Raw genomic sequence first — 16,359 nt, 5'->3', positions numbered from 1 at the left:
AACAAGTTTTGGGCATTTGATTAGGCAATTTAAAAGGGTTTTTACTGCAATTTGGGTCATCACCATGCTGGCGGGTCTGTCTTTGTGGGATAGCGACGTGATTAATACAAGTGAGATCTGACATCAGGTGGGGATCGAGACCTTTTTTACAAGTGAGATCTGGCGTTTAGCTGAGATCAAGACCTTACACAAGTGAGATCTGGCGCCTGACTAAGATCAAGACCTTTCTAATATGTTTGGCTAGCTAACTGCGATTTACTCCCGGGAGGGGGTTGAAATCAGGGGGCTGTGCGATTTACTTCCAGAAGGAGGTTGAAATCAGGGGCCAAGCGATTTACTTCTAAAAGGGGGTTGAAATTGGGGGCCACAAAATTAGAGCTGCATAGCTTAACTTTTCGATTTTAGGTGAAAAATCGACATCTGTTGGAGACGTCCAACAGATTAATAGGTACCGACAAAGTCCAGGGGATAGATCATTGCCAGCATGGGGAAGTCCCAAAGTAAAGTGAGAAAATATGATAAACCGGTGTTTTGAAATATAGAAAAAAATTATATGGAAAATTTTTTTTTTTAAAAAGCATGCAAGATATAGGAAAACTAATAAAGTATCACAAGTTTCTGAGGGAAAGGGAATGTTGAGTGTTACTAGGTTAAACAAAATGAAAGAGTTGATTGAGAAGGCAGAAGGAAAAGCAGGTTGTTTTTGTGAAAGGCATGTGTGTGTGTCGTGTGGACACTTGATTGTTGGCTCAAAAAGGCAGATAAGAGGCAAAGAGGAAAATGCTGCAGAGGCAGCTGGCATGTAGGGAAGAGAATGAAGAAGTGGCATGTAGGGAAAAGAATGAAGGAGATAAAGTGAAGGAAAAAGCAAGTGAAAAATGTGAAAGTGTGAATGAAAGATTAATTAGCATTACTAATCTTTTCTATACATCTGTTTCCATACATGTACCGCCGTACCATCACTATCCCGTGGCTGAGCTGCGAGCCCTGAGAACTGACCCAGACCTCAACTGCTACTATCCCAGAAGACCTCCGACCGCACCAACAAAATTCCCACCTCAAGCAAGTGGAGGACATCTGTTTGAACTGGAGAAATGGACATTTAACGGACATTCTGCTGTGTGCTCAACATGCTGAAGACAAGCTGACAGTGAAGCAAGAGCAAGACAAGAAGAAAGCGGAAAGGGAGCTGTGCATGGCTCTGATACAAGTGGCCAACCAAAGATCCAACCAAGACCTGACAACCAAAGATATCGCAAATTCAAAGGCAACAAAGGTGTCAAGGGTGAGAAAGATACCAGAAGACGGAGAAACTGGAATGTGACGGATGGCGATGAAATCTGCAGAGCCTGTGGTGTACATGACGAGAAACTGTACTAAATGTCTGCGCTTGCCACCGAGATGGACTTTTGGTCAAGGATTGATCCGAAAGGCGCGAACCAACAACTGAGCTGATGTGCGGAGAGGGAAGAGCAGAACGGAGAGGGTCTGGGCAAGCAGCCAACAGCTACAGTAAAGGGAAGTGAACATATTTTACTAACAAGTTTAAATGCAGACACATTTTTATACACACATACTCACATACACTGACATACTTTTGGCTCTCTGCAATGAAGAAAAAGCTTGCATTTCCCACTGTAATTTTGATCACAGTAATGTTGATCATTTTTCTAATGAAATGGCAATGTTTTTTTTAATGAAGCATTTTTAATATGCCAAAATACTCTCTGATGATTGAGAATACATTGGTTGAGTTTCTAGCTGATAGTGGAGCTAGCAGATCTTGCATACGACCATGTGACCTGCAGTGTGAAATACCTTTGAAAAACAAATTTCACGAGTCTCTGTCTGCATCTGGTCATACAGTGATCGAGCGATTTACAGCTCCGCTGACCTGTGAGACAGAGGGGGGTAAAATTTTCAACCACGCATTTGTTTGTTTGCCAAAATGTCTGATACCACTCATTGGAGGGGATATTTTGTGTAAATTAAACTTAGTTCTAACAGCAGACTTCTCAGGTGTGAGAGTGGAAAAAAAAAGGAGGAATTTTGTTGTTTGCTGGTTGAATCACAGACTCATTGAAAACAATCAATGGGCTGATGTAATCTGCAAATTGGCTAAAGATTGAGTAAAACCTTTTGACATGGATATGTCTCTTGGTGAACTGCATTGCACGTCACATGTCGTAATTTACAGATGAGGAATTTGAGAAAGCTTGGTTTGAGACAAATGTGAATGAAACGTTGATTTTAGAGAAAATGTACTAAAAGGATAGTCTGTGTGCAGTTTCAGTGTCTCTGTCAGAAAAGCAGCTTTCATTCTATCTCATGTTAGCACAGGCTGTGCCTCACATATCAGTTTGCAAGGGTAAACATCAGTCTTGGGCTGATTTAGGCCTATCTGAGAGTAGAGAGAAAGGGTTAGAATGGACCGAGAGCTCGAGAGTATTTCGGGTGGACAGTAAAACTGAAACAGCTGTTTCAAGAACTGTGACTGCTATTGACAAAGTGTGCGTGAAGAATTCTTGCATGGTTGACTTTAATGCTGCAGACACACACCCAGCTTTAGCAGAAATACCAAGCAAACTGTGGGCTAAAAGCAAATATGATGTTGGTTTGATTAAAGGTTGTGAGCCAGTTACAATGACTGCAAAATCTGATTACAGACCCTGCCAACAACAATATCCTTTGAAAAGGGAAGCCATTGAAAGCATTACCCTAGTATTTGAGGCTTTACTGGAACAGGGTGTTATTGTACCATGCAACAATTCTGAGGTTCGCACCCCTATTTTTCCTGTAAAAAAAGATAAGGGATAATGGGATGCCTACAGAATGGCGTTTTGTACAAGATTTGCAAGCAGTAAATGCACCTGTCAAACAAAGGGCTCCATTAGTTCCAAATCTGTACACAATTTTGTTACAAATTCCTGAAAAATCACAATTTTATTCAGTGGTTGATTTGGCAAATGCATTTTTCAGTGTGCCAGTGGACAAAGACAGCCAGTTTTGGTTTGCATTCAATTTTAATGGTAAAGGCTACACTTTTACACGTCTGTGTCAGGGTTTTACAGCATCTCTAACTTTATACAATGAAGCGTTGTTAAGAAGTTTGGAACCTTTGACCCTGACAGCTGGAACTGCTTTGTTACAATATGTTGATGACCTGTTGATATGTGCTGAGAATGAAGAGACGTGTGTGAAAGACACTGTGACTCTCCTTAAACACCTGGCTAAGGAGGGCCACAAAGTCAGTTTGACAAAATTGCAGTTTGTTAAACAAAAGGTAACATTTTTGGGGCACGTCATTACACCACACAGCAAATCTCTGTCTGAAAAAAGGGTGAGTGGTATAAAAAATGTACCAAAACCTCTAACGAAAAAACAAATGTTGTCTTTTTTGGGTATGTGTTCATATTGTCGCACATTTATTCCAAATTATGCAATTTTGGAACAACCCCTGAGAGCCCTAACATTAGGGAAGGGGATGAAATCCACTGACAAACTAGAGTGGACAACAGAGGCACAGCAGGCATTTGTAAACATGAAGTTACAAATGGCTGAGGCCCCTGCATTGGGTTTGCCTGTACCAACAAAACCATTTGTTCAGATGGTAGATGAAAGAGGTTGGGTTCATGACGTCATTACTCCTACAGGATCATGGAGGTAGACTACGACCTGTGGCCTATTTTTTGAGCAAACTTGACCCCGTAGCAGCAGGCCTGCCACGTTGGTTAAGAGCAGTGGCGGCTGCAGAAAAAGCTGTGATGGCTTCAAGAGATTTTGTTGGGTATTCTGAATTGATACTGATGGTGCCACATTCTGTGTCCATGATTCTCCAAGAACAAAAAACATCGCATCTGTCAACAGCCCGCTGGCTGAGATATCACACTATCTTGTTAGATATGCCAAATGTGACTGTTAAACGATGTACTGGTTTGAATGGGGCTACTCTTCTTCCTACTGAGGAAGATGGGGAAGAGCATCATTGTTGTTTAACAGCACTTGAACAGGTGTGTACACCACGACCTGACCTTTCTGACGAACCACTTGAAAATTGTAACAATGTCCTCTTTGTGGATGGTTCAGCGTTTAAAGATCCACAAACAGGCCAGAATAAAGTTGGTTACGCTGTAACAACTGAATTTGATGTGGTGACCTCTGGGAAATTGCCAGGGCACTATTCTGCACAGGCAGCAGAGCTCGTGGCGTTGACAGAGGCATGTAAATTAATGGCAAAAAAAGAGGCTACAATTTACACTGACTCAAGATATGCATTTGGGGTAGCTCATGATTTTGGGGCTCTGTGGAAACACAGAAAATTTCTAAAGTCTGATGGTCGACCAATACTCAATGCTCCTTTAGTGGCAGCGCTGCTGGATGCGATTTTACTACCTGACAAACTGGCCATTTGTAAATGCGCAGCGCACACTAACAACAAAGATTCTGTTTCTGCAGGTAACTCCAGAGCAGATGGAGCAGCAAAAGTCGCAGCATCCCGAGACAAGGATTACTCCGAATGTTCTTTTCTATCTGTTGGTGATAACAATGACGTGTGTTCTTCTTTGCAGGATATGCAGACCTTCGCGACGGGGCTGGAGAAAAACAAATGGAGACAGTCTGGCTGTGTGATGAAAGATAATGTGTGGATGTGTGCTGAGGGCAAGGCGTGTTTACCAAAACATTTTTTCCAACATTATGCAAAATTACTTCACGGTAAAGATCATGCGTCAAAAACAGCAATGGTTGCGCAAATGAATGAACTGTGGTTCACAAAGGGGTTCACTACATTTGCGGACAATTTCTGTAGACGATGTGTAATTTGCAACACACATAATGTGGCCAGAGCAATAAAAGTCCCACAATCATCTCATCCACCTCCAACAGGGCCATTTGAATACTTGATGATGGATTTCATTGAATTGTCCCCATGTAATGGGAAACGGTACTGCTTGGTGATGGTTGACATGTGGTCAAAATGGGTTGAAGTTTTTCCAACCTCAAAACAAGATTCGGCTGCGGTAGCAAAAGCGTTACTGACTGAAATTGTGCCGAGATGAGGAATACCACGAAAAATAAGTTCAGATAATGGTACTCATTTTGTTAATGAAGCAATCAAACAAGTGGGCCAATATTTGGAAATTGATTTGAGAACACATTGCAGTTACCATCCAGCTTCAGGAGGCGCTGTTGAAAGAGAAAATGGTACACTGAAGAACAAATTGGCAAAATGCTGTGAAGACACAGGGCTTACATGGGTTCAAGCTTTACCCATTGTCCTGAAGTACATGAGAATGAGAAAAAGATCAAAAATGAATTTGAGCCCGTTTGAAATTCTCTTTGGTAAACCACCGCGTGTAGGTGTGAATGGGGGAAAACAGCAGCTGCCCTCAACAGATGTGTGTGAGAATGACATGTTGAATTACTGTAAGATATGTCTCATGTGTTGTCCAATGTTTGTGTGCAGGTAAAGGCCGCACAGGGGAAGGCTGCTGAGAGACCACTGCACAGTCTGTGGTGATCAGGGACCTGAGGAGAAAGAGCTGGAGAGCAAAGCGCTGGCTGGGTTCATTTCAAGTGCTACTGACCACGGAGACGGCGGTGAAGGTCGCAGAGCGGGCCACGTGGGTGCATGATGGGCACTGCAGGAAAATTCCATCTCCTGAGGAGGATTCCACGTGGGAGTAGGAGAGAAAGAGGGGCTCTGAAACCATCTGAAGGAAAACAGCAGGCTGTTATCTGAGGGAAGCAAGGTCACAGCTGGGGAGAAACAACACCAACCCAAGAGGCGTGTGTGAATCAGTAACTTCTGAATACAACACCAAGCAGCACGCAGACGGAGGATAAAGCGACCAAAAAGAGAGGTGAATAAGCTGTGCTTGACCATCGCATTAAAGATCTGAAGATGAAAGAAAAGATTAGCTGCCATCCATTCCGTGTGCAAGGAATGTGTGGTCTGAGGAGAACAACACTGGCATTGCAGCTAGTGTCACCTTAATTAACCTGATTACAGCAAAACATTACTGACAGTGTGACCCACATGAGAATGACCGTAAAAGAACCTAAGAAAGTTAGCAGCCCATAGCTAGATTGGCTGTCATTTAAGTGGGGAAACTGGATCTACTGGGCCTTTACTGTGGTGTTACCTGTATTGGGAGTGGGTGTAGTGATATTATGTTGTCTTCCATGTATATTCAGATTTGTATTATGGTCAGTGGGCAGACTGATTACAACTAAAACATCCCATCAGATGATAAGAGTGGCCGTGAATGAAGAGGGTATGAATATTGACATGGGTGAAGATTTTGATTATGACTTTGATGATAGCAGCAGCTACATAGAAATGGATAAGGAAAAACTGTAAACAACTGAGAACAAAATTTTAGGTGACGGCTGTTACTTAATTGGAAAAATATTAATGAACCAGATTTTTTGAAATTTAAGATAACTATCTGCTTGCTTATATATGTTCTGTAACAAATCTCAAAAGAGTGATCATTTACATGAAAATCGAGAGAAGGGTGTAAATGTGATATATGTTTAAGAGTATAGAAACAACAATGTGTTCCTATGTTCATGAGTGTTATTGATGAATTGCTGTAGAGTGTTAGTAATTTTTAACTGATTGAAGAAATGTTTCTAGAATTTTGTCGTGTGAACAAATCAATAATGTGAAAATAACAGGCAATTTCTGGGATTTGAACCTCTGAGGGGTGACTGAGGGTCCGATTTCGATCGGGAGCGCAATAACAGTGATTATTCGTTTAGCCCGGCTCCCAGGGAAGAGGGATGTTTTGAAAGATAAATCTTAATGGGGAAACTATTAAGAAGAAGTGTTTAAACATCTCTAGTGTTTTTGATGTGTGCAGAAACCTGTTAAATGATTTTTGTAATCAGTATGATTTTGTATTCAATTGAAAAATGAATTTAATAGTGAGTTATCAATGAATGATAAAAAGAGAGGAATTGTAATGGAAATTCATTTTTAAATGAACGTGTATTGAAAACTTGCTTACTCCTCATCTTTAGATGTGTGAAAAGTCACTTGTGTTCACAGTGTACTTTTGTTTATACAGCCTTACATTCCCGTATGTGACCACCTGGTCCTTATCTCCTATTGAGGTTTTACGATGAACATTTGTTAGGGGTAAGGGGCATGGGCTGTGTGATATATGACAGGGAAGCAGCAGGATGGTTTTCACACCTGTCGTGGTATGTGTGGTTTGGGTTGAACTGGAGTTGACCTCGTAAGCAGCACAACCCAGATAAAAGGATGAGCACACTTTGCTTCATTGTCTCACTCTGCAGAAACTGTTGTTGCTGTATGACTGTGACCTTCTTTGCAAAGAATAAAAGCTTTGAAAAGACATCCCGGGTAAGACTTTGTTTCTTGACCACCGAGAGCGCCTCCTTAAAGGAAATTGCCACTACAGCGGTTAAACAAACCAGGGGGTTCTAAGGCCAGGCTGGTCTGCCTGAACAGGTGTGTCCATTTCCCGTGAGCCTTCGGCCGCACCTCTTGGCACGATTGGGAAAAAAGCAGGGGCTCTAAGGCCAGGCTGATCTGCCCAAGCAGGTGCATCTGTTTCCCGCGAGCCTTTGGTTGCGCATCCTGGCTCAATGGGAAAGAAGCAGGGGTCTATGGCCAAGCCATCTGCCCGAGCAGTTGCATCCGTTTCTGGCGAGCATTTGGTCGTGCATCCCGGCATGGTTGGGAAAGAACCAAGGGGTCTGTACGTAGACTAGCTGCCCCAGCAAACACGTTCGAACCCTGCCAACCGAGCAAGGTTAACACAGAACTCCTATATCCTCTGTTGCTAGAACTACGCGTCATTGGTGCACCCCAGCCACCTCAAAATTTGAGCACTGCCATAGGTAGTGGAACTTGGAAAGGCTGGTGCACCCCTGCTGTCTGAACCACAGTATATTAAGGTGGTGGAGAGGGTGGTGCCCCAGAGCCAGGTGGGTCACCAACAGAACAACTAGCACATGCTTTTTCTCTAAGTCCATATTCCCGGGCTTAAAAGTGGGGTGCTTGGGCACTGCTGGAGAACAGGTGTCAATCACGAGAACCCTGTGGGGCTGGCGATGGCCCCAGAAAGGGTGTGGGTCCCTAGGCAGAAGGGGTGTGATTTGTGGGATATTGAGCTCAGTGGTTCCAGCCCCCCTAACGTGGACCCTGGCTCCCTGGGAAGGGTGTGGGTCCCCGGGCAAGCTTTGGTCAAGTGAGAGCTAGTTCAGTGAGTTTGCAGGGTGGTGGGTCTTTCTAGCAAGCGTCTGGAACGACTAGGCCAGTTTGTGGGATTGTTGGTCTTTCTAGCGAGCTATCATGGTCCAGTTGGAAGATGGCTGGTCTAATGACTGGTGGGCACAATGACGCCCACTAAATGTCCTGAAAAAGTGCATGTTCGATCAGGTTCTACGATTCTTTTTGAAAAAGGGAAAAGCCGTGCAAAAGCTCCCATGGCTGGCGCAGTAAAGCTGCCCAAAAAGGTGTGTGTGTTTGGTGGGGTTCTACTAAACCCTTTGAAAAAGGAAAAGCAGTGCTCAAGCTTCAGCGGCTGGTGCAGTAAAGCTGCCCAAAACGGTGCGTGTTCGATAGGGCTCATACCATCCCTTTGTGGAAAAGAGAAGGAAAAAAAGCTGTGCAAAAGCTCCCATGGCTGGCACAGTAAAGCTGCCAAAATAGTGCGTGTTCGATGGGGCTCATACCATCCCTTTGTGGGAAAGAGAAAGAAAAAGGCTGTGTAAAAGCTCCGACGGCTGGCGCAGTAAAGCTGCCCAAACGGTGCGTTGTTCCTTGGACACACATGGTTCCGTTGAAAGAGGAATGGGGAAATCCCCCAAAAGTAGTTACAGCTTATCCATGCATTGGACCAAGGGGATCTTGAAGGTATCGGTTTATACCCCTGGTTCAGGGGTGGATGTTTTCCCCTTTAAGAAGTGTCACCAGCGTCATGACTCGGAAGTGGATGCCTCTGCCGCCTCCTTTTAAACCATTCCCCTCAGTGTGTAAGTCTTTCCCTGCAGCATTGATCTTGGATGGTCATGGCTGAATGTACGCTCTGCTTCAGTCTACAGCCGGCTCTTGTCGCACCTGTTAGCGGTTGACAAGGTGACAAACTCGGAAGAGAAGAGGCTTTTGCTCTCGCTCAGCGCTGGCAATAAGGACACACGTAAGATGCTGTGCCGGGTGCCCAGCTGTTGCAGAACACCGGCCCGTCTAGACAGACACCTGAAGCAGCACACAGAGCTCTCTGCCTCTGGCCGGAAAAAGGCCATGGGAAGAGCAAAGCATCGAAAAGTGACTCAGGAGTTGTTGCTCAGGAGTAGTTGCGTGGTTGCAATCGAATTAATGGGCGGTTCCTGTGGTGTCTCGGTTACCGTGGTCGGAAGACGATGATTGGGAACCAGTTGGCCCAGAAGCCGAGCGTCTGTGTGCTGAACCTTGCTGCATGCTTACTACAGAGTGCATCCAGTCCCAGCTCAAAGATCTCAGCAAGCTGGTGGGGGGGGGGGAGAGGAGGAGAAGGTAGTCTCCTGCTCAGCCGGCACCACTTCCCCGACCCGGCCCCCAGGCAAGGGGTGGCCAAAGATCCTACACCCCCCAGACCTCTGGAAGCCTACGTCTCACAAAAGTACTCCTACCCGGACCATGTTCCCGCCCTGAGTTGAGTATAGTTATGGCACTTTTCTGTTGGGCTGGTGGGGGTATATCATCAAGGCTGACTTTTGACTTTCGTCCCATTTCTTCAGACCTGCTCTTGGAAGAGATTGAGGGTTATAAACTGGAAAGTGAGTCCACTGGCCGTCTGCAAAACGTCTCATCCAAACTGACGAGAATCGAGTCAAGTCAAGAGTTTTATTTGTCACATAAATAATAATATAAAGTATGACCAGCAGTGAATGAAGGTCATGTCCGCTCCAGAGACAGTGCAAGTATAGATAAACAAAAATTAAATAATAATAAGAAAAATATGTGCAAAAAATAATGATAAAATTATACAAAGTAATAAGAATAGCAGCAATATGAGGTAGCTTATAGATATGACTAATACAGTGATATATACGTAGAGTCAAGTGATGTATAACACCGGGTTAGAATTTAGAAGCCTGATGGCCTGGGGAAAGAAGCTCCTCCTAAGTCTCTCAGTTTTTGCCATCAAGCTACGGAAAAGCTTACCAGATGGAAGCAAAGTGGATAGGTAATTACCAGGGTGATTTAAGTCCTTACAGATTTTAACAGTTCTATTTTTACAGCGTTTGAGATGGATGTCCTGCTAGGAGGGGAGAGCAGACATTGAGATGCGCTCAGCTAATCGCACAACTCTTTGAAGTGCTTTGCGGTCCTGGTTTGAGCTGTTTCCATACCACATTGAGATACATTGAGTCAATACGCTTTCTATGGTCCCTGAATAGAAAGTTTTTAGGATTGATCAAGGCGTTCCTAGGGTATATGGAAAGGCTAAGTGGATCTAGAGAACTTCTTTTTTCTCAACGAGCCAGTGGGAATCCGAGCTTGGTACACAGCAGATTTTAAGCTCTCTTTTACAGAATATGCTGGCACATTGTGGTGCACGAGGTGAGAACCAAGCAGGTGAAAGAAGGCAGACTGATCTCCAAGGCCAGCCTGGTAGCCAGCCGCTGACACCAGACTGCTGGAAGAAAAATCCCTGCCCTTCAAGGTGAATAATGAGACCCCCGGTGGAAACTGACTTTTTTTTTTTTTTTTTTTTTTTTTTTTTTAGCACACCAACAGCTTAAGACAGCTATTTAAAACAGGCGCAGCACCAGGGAAGGACGCAGCTCAGCTGGCATCGACACAGCATCGACAGAAACAATGCCCTTGAAGGCGAGAAAAAATAATGGCAGCGAAGCTGTGACACGGGGAAGTCTATCAGCAAGCACTTCGAAAAGCTTACAGCACCTGGTATTCCCAGGCGGTCTCCCATCCAAGTACTAACCAGGCCCGACCCTGCTTTACTTCCGAGTTCAGATGAGATCGGGCATTTCCAGGGTGGTATGGCCGTAAGCGAAAGAGGCTGTCAAGCGTTGGCTATTTAAATCAGCTGCCAAATGAAGCACTTCGAAAAGCTTACAGCACCTGGTATTCCCAGGCGGTCTCCCATCCAAGTACTAACCAGGCCCGACCCTGCTTTACTTCCGAGTTCAGATGAGATCGGGCATTTCCAGGGTGGTATGGCCGTAAGCGAAAGAGGCTGTCAAGCGTTGGCTATTTAAATCAGCTGCCAAATGAAGCACTTCGAAAAGCTTACAGCACCTGGTATTCCCAGGCGGTCTCCCATCCAAGTACTAACCAGGCCCGACCCTGCTTTACTTCCGAGTTCAGATGAGATCGGGCATTTCCAGGGTGGTATGGCCGTAAGCGAAAGAGGCTGTCAAGCGTTGGCTATTTAAATCAGCTGCCAAATGAAGCACTTCGAAAAGCTTACAGCACCTGGTATTCCCAGGCGGTCTCCCATCCAAGTACTAACCAGGCCCGACCCTGCTTTACTTCCGAGTTCAGATGAGATCGGGCATTTCCAGGGTGGTATGGCCGTAAGCGAAAGAGCGAAAGAGGCTGTCAAGCGTTGGCTATTTAAATCAGCTGCCAAATGAAGCACTTCGAAAAGCTTACAGCACCTGGTATTCCCAGGCGGTCTCCCATCCAAGTACTAACCAGGCCCGACCCTGCTTTACTTCCGAGTTCAGATGAGATCGGGCATTTCTTTTTTTTTTTTTTTTTTTTTTTTTTTTTTTATTGAATCAATTTCAATTACAATCTTTTACAGTAAATCATAATAAAACAGACATTAAAAGATCATTTCATATTCAAAAACATTAAAAATGTGGTAGTTTCCAGTTCATTTCTTTAAAAACTTGACATGCTTTGTCCGTCAGAATTTTGTGCAGCTCACTCAAAATGTTCTCATTTTTATGATATATATACAGTTTTTCCACATATCTCTCCATTTTCCTCTTAAAAATTCCCCATACATCCATCACCATTTTCTCTTTTTTTGCCACAATTCTCCTTTCCCACATTGCATTTTTCATCAGCATTATACATAAGTTTACTATTTTCTTATTTTCATTGTTCTTATTCCATCCCAACATCACTACTCTGTTCCATTCTGTTTCATTTTCATCCCAGTCTCCAAGTAGTCCTTTAATTAAAACTTTACAATCTTTTAAAAAACCTTCCAATTCTTGACAATATAAAAACATGTGTAAAAAACCCTCTTCTTCTTTTTGACATACTTTACACATTCCACTTTGTTCCATCCCTATCTTGTTTAAAATGACATCAGAAAAGATTGCTTTGTGCCTTATTAAAACTTCTAGACATTCGACTTTTGTTTCTACATACCTTCCTTTCATGTTTCCCCATATTTCATTTGCTTTTACATTTTTGTATTTCTCTATCCAGTATTTGTTTGCTGTTGGTTCTTTAAAAACATTCTCTCTAAAAAAAACAATAAATATTTTTCACAGTACATTCATTAAAATTGCATATTTTTTCACCTGTTTTCACATACACTTCTTTTGTTTCTTTTTCTTTTTCAAAATTTTCTATGCTTTTTATCCATTCTTTTGGAATCGCCTGTTTAATTATGTCAAGATTTTTCTCAATTTCCTTTCTGTTGTATTCCTCTTTCGCCTCCTCCATTGTGTCTATAACATATTGTTCAGTTAAAAAGCCTTCTTTAAATTCTTATAAAATGTCCCGCACTTTTAAAATCCCAACTTCTATCCATTTCTTATAGTATAAAACCTTCCCTTGACTTAAAATATTATTGTTCAAGAAAAGAGGTTGGTTTAAAATGTTTTCCCTTCCATGTGGACTATATTCCACTTGTTTTAAAAAATTCCCCCACGCACTTAAAATTTCTCTATAAAATTCAGGTAAGTTTTCTGTCATCCAAGCTTTTGTTTTCATCCGTAAAATCCCATCTCCCATGTTAAAATTACCACATTTGTTTAAAAAATATTTCATTGTCCACTCTGCTTTGTTTTCTTTTTCTAGATACTTCTTTATTCTTTTCACTCTTAAACTATTTTTCTTTGTTCTACATCTATTAAACCTAGCCCACCTTTGTCTATTTCCCCTACAACTGTATTAAAAGCAATCCTTGGTGGCTTACCTCCCCATAAAAAATCAGTAAAACATTTTTTCAACCTTTTTTCTATCCACATTGGCATTTCTAAAACATATAAAACATGCCACAATTTAGACTCCATTAAAACATTTAAAATCAAAACTTTTCCTTTTAATGTTAGTGTTCTTAGTTTCCAGTAATTTAACCTCCTTTCTATATCTGTTAAAAAACCTTCCCACATCTTATCTCTCGCTTTTCTGGCATCTTTCCCCAATAAAACCCCTAAAATCTTGATTTCTTCTACTTCTTTGAAATTGGTGCATTCTGCTAAATCTGTTTCCTTTCCAAACTTCATATAAACCGTTTTGTCTTCATTTACTTTACTCCCCGATCCTTTACAAAATTGTTGTACTATTTTCATGGCTTCTTTCACACTCTCTTTTCCTTTTACTATTAATGTAGTGTCATCTGCATATTGAAACATGTTTTTATTTACTTTATTTTCTTCAATCTCAATTCCTTTTATTTTTTCTTCTTCGTTGATAGCTAAGCCCAGGGGTTCTGCCACAAGTGAATATAAAAGTGCTGACAGAGGACATCCTTGCCTTATCGATCTTGTTATTTTAAAACATTCTGTTAAAAAGCCATTACATTTAATTTTCGTTAAAATACCCTTATACAAAATCTTTATCCATTTTCTAAAAACTTCTCCAAAACCAAACTTTTTGAGTACTTTGAATAAAAACTGGTGTTCAACTCTATCAAAAGCTTTTTCAAAATCCAGACTTATTATATATCCTTCCTCTTTTTTCTCCTTCATATATTCTATGATGTCTTTTATGCTCATTGTTATGTCTGCTATGTCTCTTCCTTTTATTGCATAGGCCGTTGTTTTAACTATTTTTGGCATCACTTCTTTTAATCTATTTGCTAAAATTTTTGTTAAAATCTTCAAATCTGTGCACTGTAAAAAATTGCTGTTAAAAAACGGTCAGATTCTACGGTATAATAATGTTTTTTCACTAAAACAGTAACATTTTGTTAAAAACAGTGCTTTCTGGGTAATATTTTTGTTTTCGAGAAAGTAACCAACTGCAGAAAACTGTGAGCTAACAGAGTTCAGATTCGATGTTTTGAAGTCTGTGTTTGAAATCACGCTTTGTGTCCTTGTTCACTATTCCATACACTAGTTAACTAATATAGTTCACCAGACAGTTTTAATGAACACTAATGAGTGAATTCAGACACTGATGAACACCTGCTGTTAATAATTACAATTACTGAAGAAAAGAAACAAGAAACACAAACAGTGACTTGAGTTACAACATTAAATAAAATCAAATAAAATAAAACACCTTCAGTCTCAGCAGAGGATCATTAAACAACTCCACAAACAACAGCAGACACACTTATTACTGACTGATTTGACTTCCATACTATTCTCATTGAGATCCAACAGGAATTAAGGTGTTTTTTGTGTCACCGTAATGGGGCTGGTTTAGTTGGGCTCTTCACCCTTGAACTTATTAAATCAGACTCTCCAATTACTATAATAAAGAGTTAACAAAGTGCTTGTATTATAGCAATAAAATAGGGAAGTCAATAAATAGAGAAATCTATTTGTCTGAAATTAGTTCTGATAAATGTTTTGGTATAAAGCTGGAAGAAGGGCCTCATGCAATAGATTTTATGCTTAATTGCAGGTATTAATTTAATTAATGAGAAGTGGAAACAGAAAATATACCTCTGTAATTACTTAACAGTTAAGAAATAACATACAAAAACAGTTCAGTTATGACAAATACACACTCAGACCTCATGAATCTGACCTTGTATCTCAACAATGGTAACAATTCAAATGTTTCTTGCTGCAATGCATGCTGGGAGTGGCACGGTACAAATATCCCAGCAGGCATTGCGGTGTAAATAAATGTTGTATGATGGTCTAACAGTTTTCTTTATTTGTGTTTGATTCTGCTGTTGTTTATGTTTAGACTTTCAGTTGCCTGTTTGTGAGTTAAACTGTTAATTTTGTTAGTTGTCACCATTATTGAGGTTCATATGCTGATTATTGATGTCTCTTTGAGTGCAATGTACACCATAGAGCAGTGTTATTGTCCAAGATATTCTTAAAAACTTCCAGAAATCATTGCCATATATAGACATATAATGTAAAACAATAGATTTAACATTGAATAGCAGCAGTAAATTTTATTATACTAAATTAGAACAGACTCTGCCATTTAATAGCAACATGAACATCACCAGATCTTATTTAGGTTTTTGGCTGACTTGCCACAACAAAGGAGCTTTTTAAACAAAGTTCTTAACAATTGCAGCAGCCAAGATATATAAATGTTAAATATGACAGGGCTAAGAGCCCAACTAAAGCAAACTCTGTTCTCCATGATGGTGACGTAAAACTTTCACTTTTTTTCTCAAGAAGAACTTTAGTAGATGTTATACAAAAATACATGTATTAAGTAATAAGTGTAGCTGGTGATGATGTTTGTAGAGTTGTTTAATCATCCGCTGATCATTTAAATGATTTAATCATTTGTTGTTCTTTAGGTTATTTCATTATAAAGCTGTGACTAAAGTTTTGTATGTTCTGTTCTTGTTTTTTCCCTTCAGTATTTCTTCATTTATTCATTGTTAATCCTCAATTATCATTTAATTAGTCAGTTAATTAATGAATTTACTTCAGCTTTGCTACATGTTTCTTAAACACTCAGTAGTGTGGACACTTCAATTAAAACTGAAGTATATGCTCTGGGGTTTAAAGTGTTAAAGGTGTGAGAGGTAAAAACACAGTGTAAAAATGTATTTTAACAGTAATATACTGTTAATTTAAACTACGGAAGTAGACTGTAAAAAAAACAGTATATTGCTGGCAACCACAGCTGCCAGTAGATTACCGTTAAAACAAGGAAAAAACAGTATTTTACTGTAAAACCTGAAGCTAGTTTCTTCTGTGTGTCACCGTTGTGGAGGAGAGTAGAGCCAGTGTATAAGTTCAAGATGAACAATGAACTGCTGATGTTATTCTGTATGTTTCTCTATTTAAAGAAAGCGGCTGTTTAGTTGCTGATGCAGTCAGAATCTCTCTGGTGATTCCAGATTTACATGTATGTGTGCTGTTGTGAAAAATAAGACATTAGAATTAAAACGAACTTATCTAATTAACTAAAATAAGTTATCATTATGATTATGCTTCTAAGCATATATAGCACATTACTTCATAAACTCATTCAGCAGTTGG

At 40.8% G+C, this 16,359-nt stretch overlaps 2 protein-coding genes, 1 long non-coding RNA gene and 4 other non-coding genes across 7 annotated transcripts in view; 1 reads left to right on the top strand and 6 right to left on the bottom strand.

Annotated features, from left to right (window-relative positions):
• Nucleotides 1–16,359, bottom strand: part of LOC796311 (zinc finger MYM-type protein 1) — an 854,498-nt gene that overhangs the window by 200,707 nt on the left and 637,432 nt on the right. The gene's annotated exons all lie outside the window — the stretch shown is intronic.
• Nucleotides 1–16,359, top strand: part of LOC148682203 (uncharacterized) — a 429,467-nt gene that overhangs the window by 175,521 nt on the left and 237,587 nt on the right. The window lies entirely within an intron of this gene.
• The window catches only part of zgc:113135, a 1,020,739-nt gene that overhangs the window by 825,412 nt on the left and 178,968 nt on the right, over nt 1–16,359 (bottom strand). The window lies entirely within an intron of this gene.
• On the bottom strand, nt 10,913–11,031 carry LOC137494091 (5S ribosomal RNA). The gene has a single exon (XR_015486291.1). It is a non-coding gene; the product is annotated as a 5S ribosomal RNA (ribosomal RNA).
• On the bottom strand, nt 11,090–11,208 carry LOC137494175 (5S ribosomal RNA). The gene has a single exon (XR_015486290.1). It is a non-coding gene; the product is annotated as a 5S ribosomal RNA (ribosomal RNA).
• On the bottom strand, nt 11,267–11,385 carry LOC137494186 (5S ribosomal RNA). The gene has a single exon (XR_015486289.1). It is a non-coding gene; the product is annotated as a 5S ribosomal RNA (ribosomal RNA).
• LOC137494197 (5S ribosomal RNA) lies at nt 11,444–11,562 on the bottom strand. Its single transcript, XR_015486288.1, has one exon. It is a non-coding gene; the product is annotated as a 5S ribosomal RNA (ribosomal RNA).

The sequence above is a fragment of the Danio rerio genome, chromosome 4 (genome assembly GCF_052040795.2).
Source record: "Danio rerio strain M-AB ecotype USA chromosome 4, GRCz13ab, whole genome shotgun sequence".
Lineage (NCBI taxonomy): Eukaryota > Metazoa > Chordata > Actinopteri > Cypriniformes > Danionidae > Danio > Danio rerio.
This window is presented reverse-complemented; position numbering and strand designations above follow the sequence as displayed.